Source organism: Mobula birostris, chromosome 3, assembly GCF_030028105.1.
Source record: "Mobula birostris isolate sMobBir1 chromosome 3, sMobBir1.hap1, whole genome shotgun sequence".
In the NCBI taxonomy this organism is placed as follows: domain Eukaryota; kingdom Metazoa; phylum Chordata; class Chondrichthyes; order Myliobatiformes; family Myliobatidae; genus Mobula; species Mobula birostris.
The window spans coordinates 115,517,979-115,532,157 of NC_092372.1; positions in this window are offsets into that span (position 1 = coordinate 115,517,979).

A 14,179-nucleotide genomic window follows, 5' to 3' on the forward strand; every position below is an offset into this window, starting at 1 on the left:
TTTTAGATCTCCCACAATGGGAAACATCCTCTCCACATCCATTCTATCAAGGCCTTTCACCATTTGATAAGTTTCAATGTGGCCACTCCTCATTTTTCTGAATTCTAGTGAATACAGGCCCAGAGCCAACATTCACTCTTCATGTGCCCTGAGATTTACTTTCCTGCAGGACACTCAGCAAATCTAGAATAGTAAGTACAACAGGATCGATGAAAGTTCAAGTAGAGCATAGAAGGCAACAAACTGAACAAATGTGAATATAAATAAATAGCAATAAATAATGAAAACATGAAATAACAAGATAGAGAGGATTAAAATGAGACCATTGGTTGTAAGAGCATCTCAATAGCTTTTGTTCATGAGCCTGATGATTGAGGAGTAATAACTGTTCTTACAACCTGGGTGCAAGACCTGAGGCTCTTGCACCTTCTACCTGATGGCAGCAGCGAGAAAAGAGCATGGCCTGAGTGGTGAGGGTCTTTGATGATGGATACTGCTTTCCTATGATAGTGTTTCTTGTATGATTGCTCTATGGTTGGGAGGGTGGTGATGTACTAAGCAGAATTCACTACCTTTTGTAGGATTTTCCCTTCAAAGGCATTGGTGTTTCCATACCAGGCCTTGTTGCAGCCAGTCAATACACTCTCCACTACACATCTATAGAAGTTTGTCAAAGTTTTTGTTGACATGCTGAATCTCCCCAGACTCCTGAGGAAGTAGAGGCACTGTCATGCTTTCTTTGAAATTATATTTATATGATGGGTCCAGGACAGGTCCTCTGAGACCGTAACACCCCAGGAATTTAAAGTTACTGACCCTCCCCACCTCTGATCCTCCAATGAGTACTGGCTCATGGACCTCTAGTTTTCTTCTGAAGTCTACAATAAGTTCCTTGGTCTTGTTGACATTGAGTGAGAGGTTGTAGTTATGACACCACTCAGCCAAGTTGTCAATCTCCCTCCTGTATGCTGATTCATCACGTCCTTTGATACGGCCCACAACTGTGGTGCCATCAACAAACTTTTATCTGGCGTTGGAGCTGTACTTAGCCACACAGTCATAGGTGTAGAGCAGGGGCTAAGCACACAGCCCTGTGATGTACCTGTGCTAACAAGAGAAAATCTGCAGATGTTGGAAATCTAAGCAACAGATACAAAATGTGTGTGTTCAATTCTATTTCCTATTCTCATTCCGATGTGTCAGTCCATGGCCTCCTCTACTGTTGCAATGAGGCCACACTCAGGTTGGAGGAGCAACATCTTATATTCCATCTGGGCAGCCTCCAACCTGATGGCATGAACATTGGTTTCGTGAGCTTCTGCTAATTGTCTCCCACCCCAGCCCCACCCACCTCACCACTCTCATTTCCTTCTCTCACCTTATCTCCTTACCTGCCCATCACATCCCTTCTGGTGCTCCTCCCTGTCCTCTTCCATGGTCATCTACTGTCTCATATCAGATTCCCCCTTCTGCTCATTATCTCTTTCACCTATCTGCTTCTCAGCTCCTTACTTCACCCCTCCCCTCTCCCAGTTTCACCTACCACCTTGCACTTCGTCCTCCCCTCCCTCCACCCTGCTCTGACTTCTCATCCTTTTTTCCAGTCCTGCTGAAGGGTCTCGGCCCGAAACCTTGACTGTTTGCTCTTTTGATGCTGCCTGGCCTACTGAGTTTCTCCAGCATTTTGTGTCTGGTGGACCTCTGCTGATGGAGATCTTGGAGGAGATATTTTTGCCAATCTGAACTGACTGGGGTCTGCAAGTGAGGAAATCCAGGATCCAACTGCTTAGTTTTGAGGGAATTATTGTATTAAAAGCTGAGCTGTAATCGATAGAGCATCCTGATGTCTGCATCGTTGCTGTCCAGACGTTCCAGGGTTGTGTGAAGAGCCAGTGAAATGGCATCTGCTGTGGACCTGTTGCTCTGCTAGGCAAATTGGAGCAGATCCAGCTTGCCATTCAGGCAGGAACTGACATGTTTCAACACCAACTCTCAAAACACTTCACCATTGTGGATCACAAACGAGAAAATCTGCAGATGCTGGAGATCAAAAGCAACACACACAAAATGCTGGAGGAACTCAGCAGCCAGGCAGCATCTATGGAAAAAAGCACAGTCGATGTTTCAGGCCGAGACCCTTCGTCAGGAGTACTACTACACTGTGAAACCTCTTCCAGCTATGGCTACCCTGAAGAAGTTTAAATCTTCTCCTGATGAAAGGTCTTGGCCTGGCTAGGTTCCTTAATCAGTACCTAGACATCCCAACTAGAAAGAGTGTGATATTAGATCTGCTATTGGGAATGAGAAAGGGCAGGTGACAGAGGGTTTTGTAGAGGAACTGGTGATGATAATCAGAATCAGGTTTAATATCACTGCCATATGTCTTGAAATTTGTTACGTGGCAGCAGGACGTTGCAGTACATAATAAACTGTAAATTACAGTAAGAAGTATATATTTAAAAAGTTAAATTAAATAAGTGATGCAAAAAAGAGGTGGTTTTCATGGGTTCAAAGTCCATTCAGAGATCTGATGGCAGAGGGGAAGAAGCTGTTCCTGAATCACTGAGTGTGTGTCTGCAGACTCCTGTACCTCTTCCTTTATGATAGCAATGAGAAGAGGGTATGCACTGGATGCTGGGGGTCGTTAATGATGGATGCTGCCTTTTTAAGGCATTGCTCCTTAATGATGCAACTAGTCACAATGCTCTCCATGGTACATCTGTAGAAATTTGCTGGAATCTTTGGTGCATCTCTTCAAACTCCTAATGAAATATAGCCACTATTGTGCCTTCTGTGTAACAGCATCGATATGTTGGGCCCAGGACAGATCCTCAGAGATATTGACATCCAGGAACTTCAAACTGCTCACTTTTCCACTGCCTGTCCCCTGATAAAGACTGGTGGGTGTTCCCTTTCCAAAATCCACAATCAGTTCTTTGGTCTCACTGACATTGAGTGCTGCAACAGCACTCAACTGTCTCACTCCTGTCTCCTGTGCACCTTCTCATTACCCATCTGAAATTCCACCAGCAATAGCTGTGTAAAGTCAGCAAATTTATAGATGGCATTTGAGCTGTGCCTAGCCACACAGTCATGGGTGTAGAGAGAGTAGAGCAGCGGGCTAAGCACACACCCCTGAGGTGCAGCAGTGTTGATTGTTGGTGAGGTGGAGGTGGAGGTGTTATTTCCAGTCCACACAGACTGTGGTCTCTGGGTGAGGAAGTTGAGGATCCAGTTGCAGAAGAAGGTACAGAGGCCCAGGTTTTGGAGCTTTTTGATCAGACCTGTAGGAATGGTTGTGTTAAAGGCTGAGTTGTAGTCAATAAACAGCAGGGGAGCAGGGAGGTGACAGGCAGGAAAGGTTAAGAAAGAATAGGGGAAAACACAATGGGTAGTAGAAGGAGGCGGAACCATGAGGGAGGTGAAAGGCAGCTGGGGGAGGGGGCAGAGTGACCCCAGCATCTGCAGATTATTTTGTATTCTGACATAAGTATTAGCATTATCCATGTGACCCAAAGCTGCATGAAGAGGTAACGAGTTCACATCCGCTGTAGACCTATTGTGGCAATAGGCAAATTGCTTAGGAGGTAGTTGATCCTAGCCATGACCAACCTCTCAAATCACTTCACCACCTTAGATGTGAGTGCTACTGGATGACAGTCATTCGATAGATAGATATACTTTATTGATCCCGAGGGAAATTGGGTTTCGTTACAGCCGCACCAACCAAGAATAGAGCATAAATATAACAATACAAAAACCACAAACAATCAAACACCAAAATGCAAACTATGCCGGATGGAAAATAAGGCAGTTCATCCTGCTCCTCTTAGGCACTAGTTTGACTGTTGTCCTTTTGAAGCAGGTGGGAACTTCTGGCTGTAGCAATGAGAGAGTGAAAATATATTTGAACACACCCGCCAGTTAGTTGGCACAGGTTTTCAGAGCCCTAGCAGGTACACCATTGGGGCCTGCTGTCTTGCAAGTGTTCACCATCTTGATAAATGTTTAAGAGATCTGAGGCAGAGATCACAGGATCAACTGGATGCTTCAGGGATCCTCTTGGCTATAGATTTGTTCTCCCTTTCAAAGTGAGCATAAATGATGTTGAGCTTGTCTGACACTGAAGCATCATGATGTTAAGTTTTGCTTTGTAGGAAGTCGTGGCCTGCAAACAGAGCCAGAGTTCTCATGCATCCAATTCCACCTCTAGCCTCAATCTGAATTGCTCTTTTTGCCCTTAAGATAGCACTCCACAAGTTGTACCTGGCCTTCTTGTGTAGTCTTGGATCAGTAGACGAATGGCACAGATCTAGCCCTCAGCAGACTACAAATTTCCTGGCTGATCCACAGCTTTTTGATTCAGGTATATATGGTATGTTCTCACAGGCACACACAGGTTTTAATTAAGTCAGTGACAACTGTGATGTATTCATTCAAACTCAAAGATGAATCCCTGTCCAGTCCACAGACTCAAAGCAATCCTGTAAGCGCTCCCCCCAACTCCCTTGTTCATACCTTCTTGGCCCTCTTCATAAATGCTGCAGTCTTCAGTTTCTGCTTATACTCAGGGAATAGAAGTACAGCCAAGAAAATTGACTTTCCAAAGTGTGGGTGTGGAAATGCACAGTAAGTGCTCCTGATGGTGGTGTTTGTATAATAAAAGGCAAAAGGATAACAAGCTCCAGGAACCTTGGTTTTCAAGAGATATTCAGGAGCTTGTTTAAAAAAAAAGATGCATAGCAGGTTTAGGCAGAAAGGAGAAAATGAGGCACTTGAAGACTATATAGGGAACACTGAAGAAAGAAATCAAGAGGGCTAAAAGAAGGCTTGAGGTTGCCCCAGCAGACATGGAGCAAGGGCTTCTTCAGGTACATTAACAGCAAAGTGATAGGAAGGCACAGCATTGCTCCTCTGGAAGATGAGTATGGTCAATATGTGTGGAGCTGAAAGAGATTGGGGAGATCTTAAATGGATATTTTGCATCTGTATTTACTTGGGAGACAGACATAGAGTCTACAGAAGTGACGCCAAGAAGCAGAGATGTCATGGACTGTATACAGATTACAGAGAATGTGATGTTTGCATTCTTGAGGCAAATTAAGATCATAAGACAAAACAGCAGAATTAGGCCACTCAACCCATCCGGTCTGCTGATATACCACCCCTCAGCTCTATTCTCCTGCCTTCTCCGTGTTATCTTTGACACTGACCAACCAAAAGCCTATCAACCTCTGCTTTACACATACTTGATAAGCTGGTCTCCACAGCCGTCTGAGGCAATGAATTGTACAGATCCACCACCCTCTGGCTAAAGAAATTCCTTCTCATCTCTGTTGTAAATGGACATCCTTCTATTCTGAGGCTGTGCCCTCTGGTGCTAGACTCTCCCACCATGGGAACCATCCTCTCCACATTCACTCTATCTAGGCCTTTCAATATTCAATAGGTTTCAATGAGATGCCCCCTCATTCTTCTAAACTCCAGTGAGTACAGGACCAGAGACACAAAACAATCCTAGGAAGAGGTGCAGTCGACGTTTCAGGCCGAGACCCTTCGTCAGGACTCTCGGCCTGAAACGTCAACTGCACCTCTTCCTAGAGATGCTGCCTGGCCTGCTGCGTTCACCAGCAACTTTGATGTGTGTTGCTTGAGTTTCCAGCATCTGCAGAATTCCTGTTGTTCACGAAACAATCCTCATGCTTTAACCCTTTCATTCCTGGACTCATTCTCGTGAACCTCCACTGGATCCTCTCCAATGTCAGCACATCTTTTAGATAAGGGGCTCAAAACTGCTCACAACACACCGTGTGGTCTGACCAATACCTCATAAAGCCTCAGCATTACCTCCTTGCTCTTATATTCTAGTCATCTAGAAATGAATGCTAACATTGCATTTCATGTCCTTACCACTGACTCAGCTGCAAGTTAACCTTTAGGAAATTCTGCATAAGGACTCCCAAGTCCCTTTGCACCTCTGATTTTTAAAATTTTCTCCCTGTTCAGAAAATAGTCCACACCTTTATTCCTTTTACTGAATGCATGACCATACACTATATTCCATCTGTCACTTCTTTGCCTATTCTCTCAATCAGTCCAAATCCTTCTGCTTCCTCAACACTATCTGTCCCTTCACCTATTTTCATATCATTCACAAATTTGGCCACAGAGCCCTCAATTCCACCATCCAAATTGTTTACATATAACATGAAAAGAAATGGTCCCAACACTGACCCCTGAGAAACACCACTGATCACTGGCAGCCAACCAGAATCGCCCCTTTATTCCCACTCTTTGCCTCCTGCCAGCCAGCCAATCTTCTATCCATGCTAGTATCTTTCCTGTAATACCATGGGCACCTTATCAAAGGCCTTCCGATATCCAAGTACACAACATCCACTGACACTATGCTGACCCTGCTATGCTGACACTATGCTATCCCTGTTCAGAGAACTTATCTAATTCAGATAATTCAGCCTCCCAAGCATTTTCTCCTTTGTAACAGCAACTACATTCACTTCTGCTCCATGACATACTCAGATCTCTGACATACTGCTAGTGTCTTCCACAGTGAAGACTGATGCAAAATACTTATTCAGTTCATCCAATATTTCTTTGTCCCACATTATCCAATCTTGTCTCTCTTACTCTTTATATATCTGAAAATGTTTTTGTATCCTCTTTTATATTATTGCCTAGCTTATCTTCATATTTCATCTTTTCTCTCCTTATAGTATTTTTAGTTGCCTTCTGCTGTTCCCAAACCTCTAACTTCCCACTATTTTTTGCTGTATATCTGCCCCCCCTTTAGCTTTTACGCTCGCTTTGACCTCCCTTGTCAGCCACAGTTGCCTCATCCTCCCTTTAGAATACTTCTTCATTTTGGGCCTTCTGAACTGCCCCCAGAAGCACCAGCTATTGATGTTCTGCTCTCATCCCTGCTAGTGTCCCCTTCCAATCAATTTTGGCCAGCTCCTCTCTCATGTCCCTGAAATCCCCTTTGCTCCACTGTAATACTGATACCGGTGACTTTATCTTCTCTCTCTCTCAAACTACAGGGTGAGCTCTATCATATTATGATCACTGTCTCCAAAGGGTTCCTTTATCTGAAGCTCCCTTATCACAACACCGAATCCAGAATTGACTTGCCCCTAGTGGTCTGAACTGCAAGTTGCTCTAAAAAGTCACCTCTTAGGCATTCTACAACACCCTTTCTTGGGATCCAGCACCAGCCTGATTTTCAATCCATCTGCATATTGAAATCCCCCAAGACTATCGTGACATTGCCTTTGTTACATGCCTTTTCTATTTCCCTTTGAAATTTATATCCCACATCCTGGTACTGTTTGGGAGCCTGTATGTAACTCCTATCATCAATCAAAGTCCTTCTACCCTTGCAGATTTTAATTGTACTCTTGACTCAGAGGTGATCACAACATCATACCTGCCAGTCTCTAACTGTGCCACAAGATCCTCTACCTTATTCCGCAAACTACATTCCCCGAGCAATTGATATTGCTTTCAGTATCACTCTACCTGACTCTACCCTTCCCTGCTGAGGTGGAGGTGGTTAAATCCCCAAGGCCTTCCCCCGGACTCTGTGGGAGGCTACTGTAGAAATTGCAGGGCCCCTAGCAGAGATATTTGCAGGTGCCAGAGGATTGGAGGGTAGCCAACATTGTTCTGTTGATCAAGAAAGACTCTAAGAATAAGCTGGGAAGTTATAGGCCAGCGAGCCGGGCATCAGTAGTTATTGGAAGGGAACGGATATATAAATGCAGGGAAAGGTTGAGTAGGTTAGGATTTTGCTTCCTGGTGCAGAAGAATGAGAGGAGGTATACGAAATCATGCAGGTGGATGAGATTAGGCAGATTAATAGTTCAGCATAGACTAATGAGCTGCAGGAGGTGTAGTGGTCTATAACTCCAAAGAGAAGACAAGCTCTCCAATCCAGGCAAGAATCTGGTAAATCTCCTCTGCACCCTCTTAAAGCTTTCACATTCTTCCTATGATGAGGCAAGCAACCCAGAACACAATTCTCCACAGCTGCAATATTACCTCACAGCCCTTGAACTCAGTCCCTGACTATGATGTCTCAGTATTGCTTACGGGTCTTTCCCCACATCTGTTTCTCAGGAAGGGACCTATACTTGATTCCTTTCTCACTGATTATTGAAGCAATTTAAAATTGTTGGCAGGTCACCTTACAGTTGTTGGAGTACAGTGTACAGTTCTGGTAACCACACTACAGGAAGTATACAGTCCCATTAGAAAGAGTGCAGAAGAGATTAACCAGGACGTTGCCTAGTTAGCGAAAGAATGATTCTGCAGATGCTGGCAATCCAGAGCACACACAAATGCTGAAGGAGCTCAGCAGATCAGGTAGCAGCTCTGGAAGCAAATAAGCAGTTGATGTTTCAGGCCGTGACCCTGCATCGAGACTCGAAAGGAAGGGAGAAGAAGCCACAATAAGAAGGTTGGGGCAGGGGGAGGAGGATAGGTGGGTGGGGAAGGGGTATGAAGTGAGAAGCAGTGAGGTGATAGGTGAACAAGATAGAAAGCTGGAGAAGAAGGAATCTTATAGAAGGGGAGAGTGGACCAAGGGAGGAGGAGGGGCACCAGGGGAGGTGATAGGCTGGTGAGCAGAAAAGGCAAGAGGCTAGAGTAGGGAAATGAAGAAGTGGGATGGGGGAAGGAAAAAATTACCGGAAGTTGGAGAAATCAATATTTATGTCATGAGGTTGAAGTTACAAAGAGAGATCATTCTTTCTGAGTTATTCTCACGGCAGCACAAGAGGTTGGGGGTGGCTTACACAATTATGGGCCCTAAATAAGAACAGATTTTCCCTGCCAGATAAGGAGGACTGAAACTAGAGAGCAGCAGGTTTAAGGTGAGAATATACAGGGAGGAAATTAGAGCAGGAGTTGGCCTGCTGGCCCACCGAGCCTCCTCTGCCAATCAATAACATGGCTGATCTCAAAGCTGAGGTAAACTTATTATCAAAGTGCACATAAATCACTATATACAACCCTTTTCTTGTGGGCATCACAGTAAATACAAAGGAACAAAATAATAATAACAACAATAATAAATAAGCAATAAATATCGAGATCATGAGACACAGGAGCAGAATTAGGCCATTCAGCTCATCGGGTCTTCTCTGCCATTCCACCATCCCACTCAATTCCCTAGACCTGCCTTCTCACCATATCCTTCGATGTCCTGACCCATCATGAAATGATCAACTCCAGCTTTAAATATACCCACGGACTTGCCTCCACCGCAGTCTGTGGCAGAGCATTCCGCAGATTTACTACCCTCTGGCTAAAAAAAATTCTTCCTTATCTCTGTTCTAAAGAGTCACTCCTCAATTCTGAGGCTCTTCCCTCCGGTTCTGGATAACCCCCACCACAGGAAACATCCTCTCCACATCCACCCTATCTAGTCCTTTCAATATTCGGTAGGTTTCAATGAGGTCCCCACACATTCCTCTAAATTCCAGTGATTACAGGTCCAAAGCTGCCAAACGCTCCTCATTTGTTAACCCCTTCGTTCCCAGAATAATCGTCGTGAACCTCCTCTGGACTCTCTCCAATGACAAAACATCCTTTCTGAGATATGCGGCCTAAAACTCGAAGTGCAGCCTGACTGGTGTCTTATAAAGACTCAGCATAATCTCCCTGCTTTTAAATTTGATTCCCTCTGAAATAAATGCTAATATTGCATTTGCCTTCTTTACCACAGACTCAACCTGTAAATTAACCTCCTGGGAGTCTTGCACAAGGACTCCATAGTCCCTCTGCACCTCTACTATTTGAACCTTCTCCCCATTTAGATAATAATCTGCACTATTGTTCCTTTTACCAAAATGCATTATTATACATTTCCCAACACTGTATTACATCTGCCACTTTCTTGCCCATTCTTCCAATATGTCTAAGTTCTGTTGCAATCGCATTGCTTCCTCAGCACTACCTACCCTTCCACCTATCTTTGTATCATCCACAAACTTTGCCACAAAGCTATTAATTCCATTATCTAAATCACTGATAAACAATGTGAAAAGTAGCAGTCCCAATACTGACCCCTGAGGAACCCACTAGTCACTGGCAGCCAACCTGAAAAGGCCCCTTTATTTCCCACTCACTGCCTCCTGCCTGTCAGCCATTCCGCTATCCATGCCAGTATCTTTCCTGTAAAACCAAAGGATTTTATCTTGATAAGCAGCCTCATGTGTGGCACCTTATCAAATGTCTTCTGAAAATCCAAGTAAATGACATCCACTACCTCTCCTTTGTCCACCCTACTTGTTACTTCCTCGAAGAACTCTAACAGATTTGTCAGGCAAGATTTTCCTTCACAGAAACCATGTTGACTGACTTATTTTATCATCGGTCCCCAAAACCTCATCCTTAATAATAGACTCCACCACTTTCTCAGCCACTGAGGTTAGGCTAACCAGCCTATAATTTCCTTTTTTTAACCTTCCTCCCTTCTTAAAGAGTGGAGTGACATTTGCAATCTTCCAGTCCTCTGAGACCATGCCAGAATCAAGTGATTCTTGAAAGATCATGACCACTACATCCATTATCTCTTCAGCAACCTCTCTCAGGACTCTGGGATATAGTCCATCTGATCCAGGTGAGTTATCCACCTCAAGACCATTGAGTTTGCCTCGCACTATTTCCTTTGTAATAGCAATGGCACTCACTCTTGCTTCCAGACACTTATGGACATCTGGCACACTGCTAGTGTCTTCCACAGTGAAGACAGATGCAAAGTACCCAAAAAGTTCATCTGCCTTTTTGTTATCCATCATTATTACCTCACCAGCACCATTTTCCAGTGGTCCAATATCAACTCTCAGCTCCCTTTTATTCTTTATATAACTGAAAAAAAACTTTTGGTATCCTGCTTTATATTATTGGCTAGTTTGCCCTGTATTTCATCTTTTCCCTTCTTATTGGCTTTTTAGTTGCCTTTTGTTGGATTTTAAAAGTTTCCCAATCATCCAACTTCCCACTCACTTTTTCTACCTTATATGCTCTTTCCTTGGCTTTTATGCAGTCCTTGACTTCCTTTGTCAGTCATGGTTGCCTACCCCTGCTGATTGAGAACTTTTCCCTCTGTGGGACATATTTATCCTGCACCTTGTGAACTATTCCCAGAAACTTCAGCCATCTCTGCTCTGTCATCATCCCACCAGTATCCTTCTCCAATCCACCTGGACAAGCTCCTCTCTCATGCCTCTGTAATTCCCTTAAGTCCATTGTGATGCTGTGACATATGACTTATGCTTCTCCCTCTCAAAATGAAGAGTTCTTGAAGGTGATTCCATAGTTTGTAGGGACAATTCAGTATTGGGGAAGTGAAGTTATCCTTTCAGGTTCAAGATCCTGATGGTTGAGGGGTAACAACTGTTCCTGAACCTCATGGTGTGGGTCCTGAGGCTCCTGTACCTCCTTCCTGCTGGTTGAGGGGTAATAACTAGAGTTATGAACCTGGTGGTGTGAGTCCTGAGGCTCTTGTCCCTCCTTCCTGAAGTGAATTGTGAGAAGAGAACATGGCCTGGGTGGTGAGGGTCCTTAAAGATGGATGCTGCTTTCTTGTGACCTGGGTGGTGAGGGTCCTTAAAGATGGATGCTGCGTTCTGTGTCAATGTGCACAGAGGCTTTGTCCGTGATGGACTGGGCCATATCTCTTCATTTTGTGGCCATTTTTGTTTAAGGGCATTAGTGTTTCCATTCCAGGCTGTGTTGCAACTAATCAAAAATTACCTCAGCCTATTATGTCCTCTTTTTTTACACTACTTATTTAATTTTTCTTTTTTTATATATACTTCTTAATGTAATTTATAGCTTTTATTATTATGTAATGTACTGCTGCCTCAAAACCACAAAATTTATGACATATGTATTAAACCTGATTCTATTTCTGATATAAACCTGATTCTGATTCTGATATTAAACCTGATACAGATTTTTAAATTTATTTACAGGATGTGGCCATCGCCAGCTAAGCCAGCATTTATCGCCCATCCCTAGTTGCCCTTGAGATGAGCTGCCTTCTGGAACCGCTGCAGTCCCTGAGGTGTAGGTGCACCCACATTGATGTTAAGAAGGGAATTCCATGATTTTGACCCAGCGACAATAAAGGAACAGGGAAATGTTTCCAACACTCACAACATGCTGGAGGAACTCAGCAGGTCGGGCAGCATCCGTGGAAACAATCAGTCGACGTTTCGGGCTGGAACCCTTCATCAGAACTGTAGAGGGAAGGGGCAAAGGCCCTATAAAGAAGGTGGGGGGAGGGTGGGAAGGAGAAGGCTGGTAGGTTCCAGGTGAAAAACCAGTAAGGGAAAAGATAAATGGGTGGGGGAAGGGAAGCAGGGAGGTGACAGGCAGGAAAGGTGAAGAAAGAATAGGGGAAAACACAATGGGTAGTGGAAGGAGGTGGAACCATGAGGGAGGTGATAGGCAGCTGGGGGAGGGGGCAGAGTGACACAGGGATAGGGGAAGGGAGGGGGAGGGAATTACCGGAAGTTGGAGAATTCTATGTTCATACCAAGGGGCTGGAGACTACCTAGACAGTATATGAGGTGTTGCTCCTCCAACCTGAGTTTAGCCTCATCATTGCAGTAGAGGAGGCCATGTATGGACATATCTGAATGGGGGTGGGAAGCAGATGAAGTGGATGGCTACTGGGAGATCCTCTCTGTTGTGGCGGACGGAGCAGAGGTGCTCGATGAATTTGCGCCGGGTTTCACCGATGTAGAGGAAGCCGCACCGGGAGCACCGGATGCAATAGATGACCCCAACAGACTCACAAGTGAAGTGTTGCCTCACTTGGAAATACTGTTTGGAGCCTTGAATGGTGGCAACAGAGGAGGTGTAGGGACAGGTGTAGCACTTGCGCTTACAGGGATAAGTGCCAGGTGGGAGATCCGTGGGGTGAGACCGATCCCTGCGGAAAGTGGAGAAGGGTGGAGAGGGAAAGATGTGCTTACTGGTGGGGTCCTGTTGAAGGTGGCGGAAGTTGCAGAGGATAATGTGCTGGATCTGGAGGCTGGTGGCCCCTTGGTATGAACATAGAATTCTCCAACTTCCAGTAAATCCCTCCCCCTCCTTTCCTCTGCCCCCTCCTCCAGCTGCCTATCACTTCCCTCATGGTTCCACCTCCTTCCACTACCCATTGTGTTTTCCCCTATTCCTCCTTCACCTTTCCTGCCTGTCACCTCTCTGCTTCTCCTCCTCCACCTCTTTATCTTTCCCCTTACTGGTTTTTCACCTGGAACCTACCAGCCTTCTCCTTCCCACCCTCCCCCCACCTTCTTTACAGGGCCTCTGCCCCTTCCCCCTACAGTCCTGATGAAGGGTTCCAGCCCGAAACGTCAACTGATCGTTTCCACGGATGCTGCCCGACCTGCTGAGTTCCTCCAGCGTGTTGTGAGTGTTGCTTTGACCCCAGCATCTGCAGATTATTTAGTGTTTATGAAATGTTTCCAAGTCAGGATGGTGAGTGACTTGGAGGGGAATTTCCAAGTGGTGGTGTTCCCAGGTATCTGCTGTTCTCATCCTTCTAGATGGTAGTGGTCATGGGTCTGGAAGGTGCTGCCTCAGGAACTTTGGTGTGTTGTTGCGGTGCATCTTGCAGATAGCACACCCTGCTGCAACTGGTGGAAAGATTGGGTGCTTGTGGAAGGGGTACCAATCATGTGGGCTGCCTTGTACTGGATGTGTCAAGCTTCTTGAGTGTTGATGAAGCTGCACTCATCCAGGAGAGTGGCAAATATTCCATAACACTCCTGACCTGAGCCTTGTAGATGGTGGACAGGCTTTTGGAGTCAGGAGGTGAATTACATGCCACAAGATTCCTAGCCTTTGACCTGCTCTGATAGCCATGGTGTTTATATGGCTAGACCATTTCAGTTTCCTGTTAATGGGAACCCCCTAGATGTTGATAGTAGGGGATTCAGTGATGGTGATGCCACTGAAAGTCCAGGAATGATGATTAGAGCCTCTCTTGTTGGAGATGGTCATTGTCTGGCACTTACATGGCTCAAATGTTACTTGCGACTTGTCAGCCCAAGCCTGGATATTTTCCAGGTCCTGCATTTGGGTATGAACTGCCTCACTATCTCAGCAGTCATGAATGATGCAGAGCACTGTGTAGTCATTT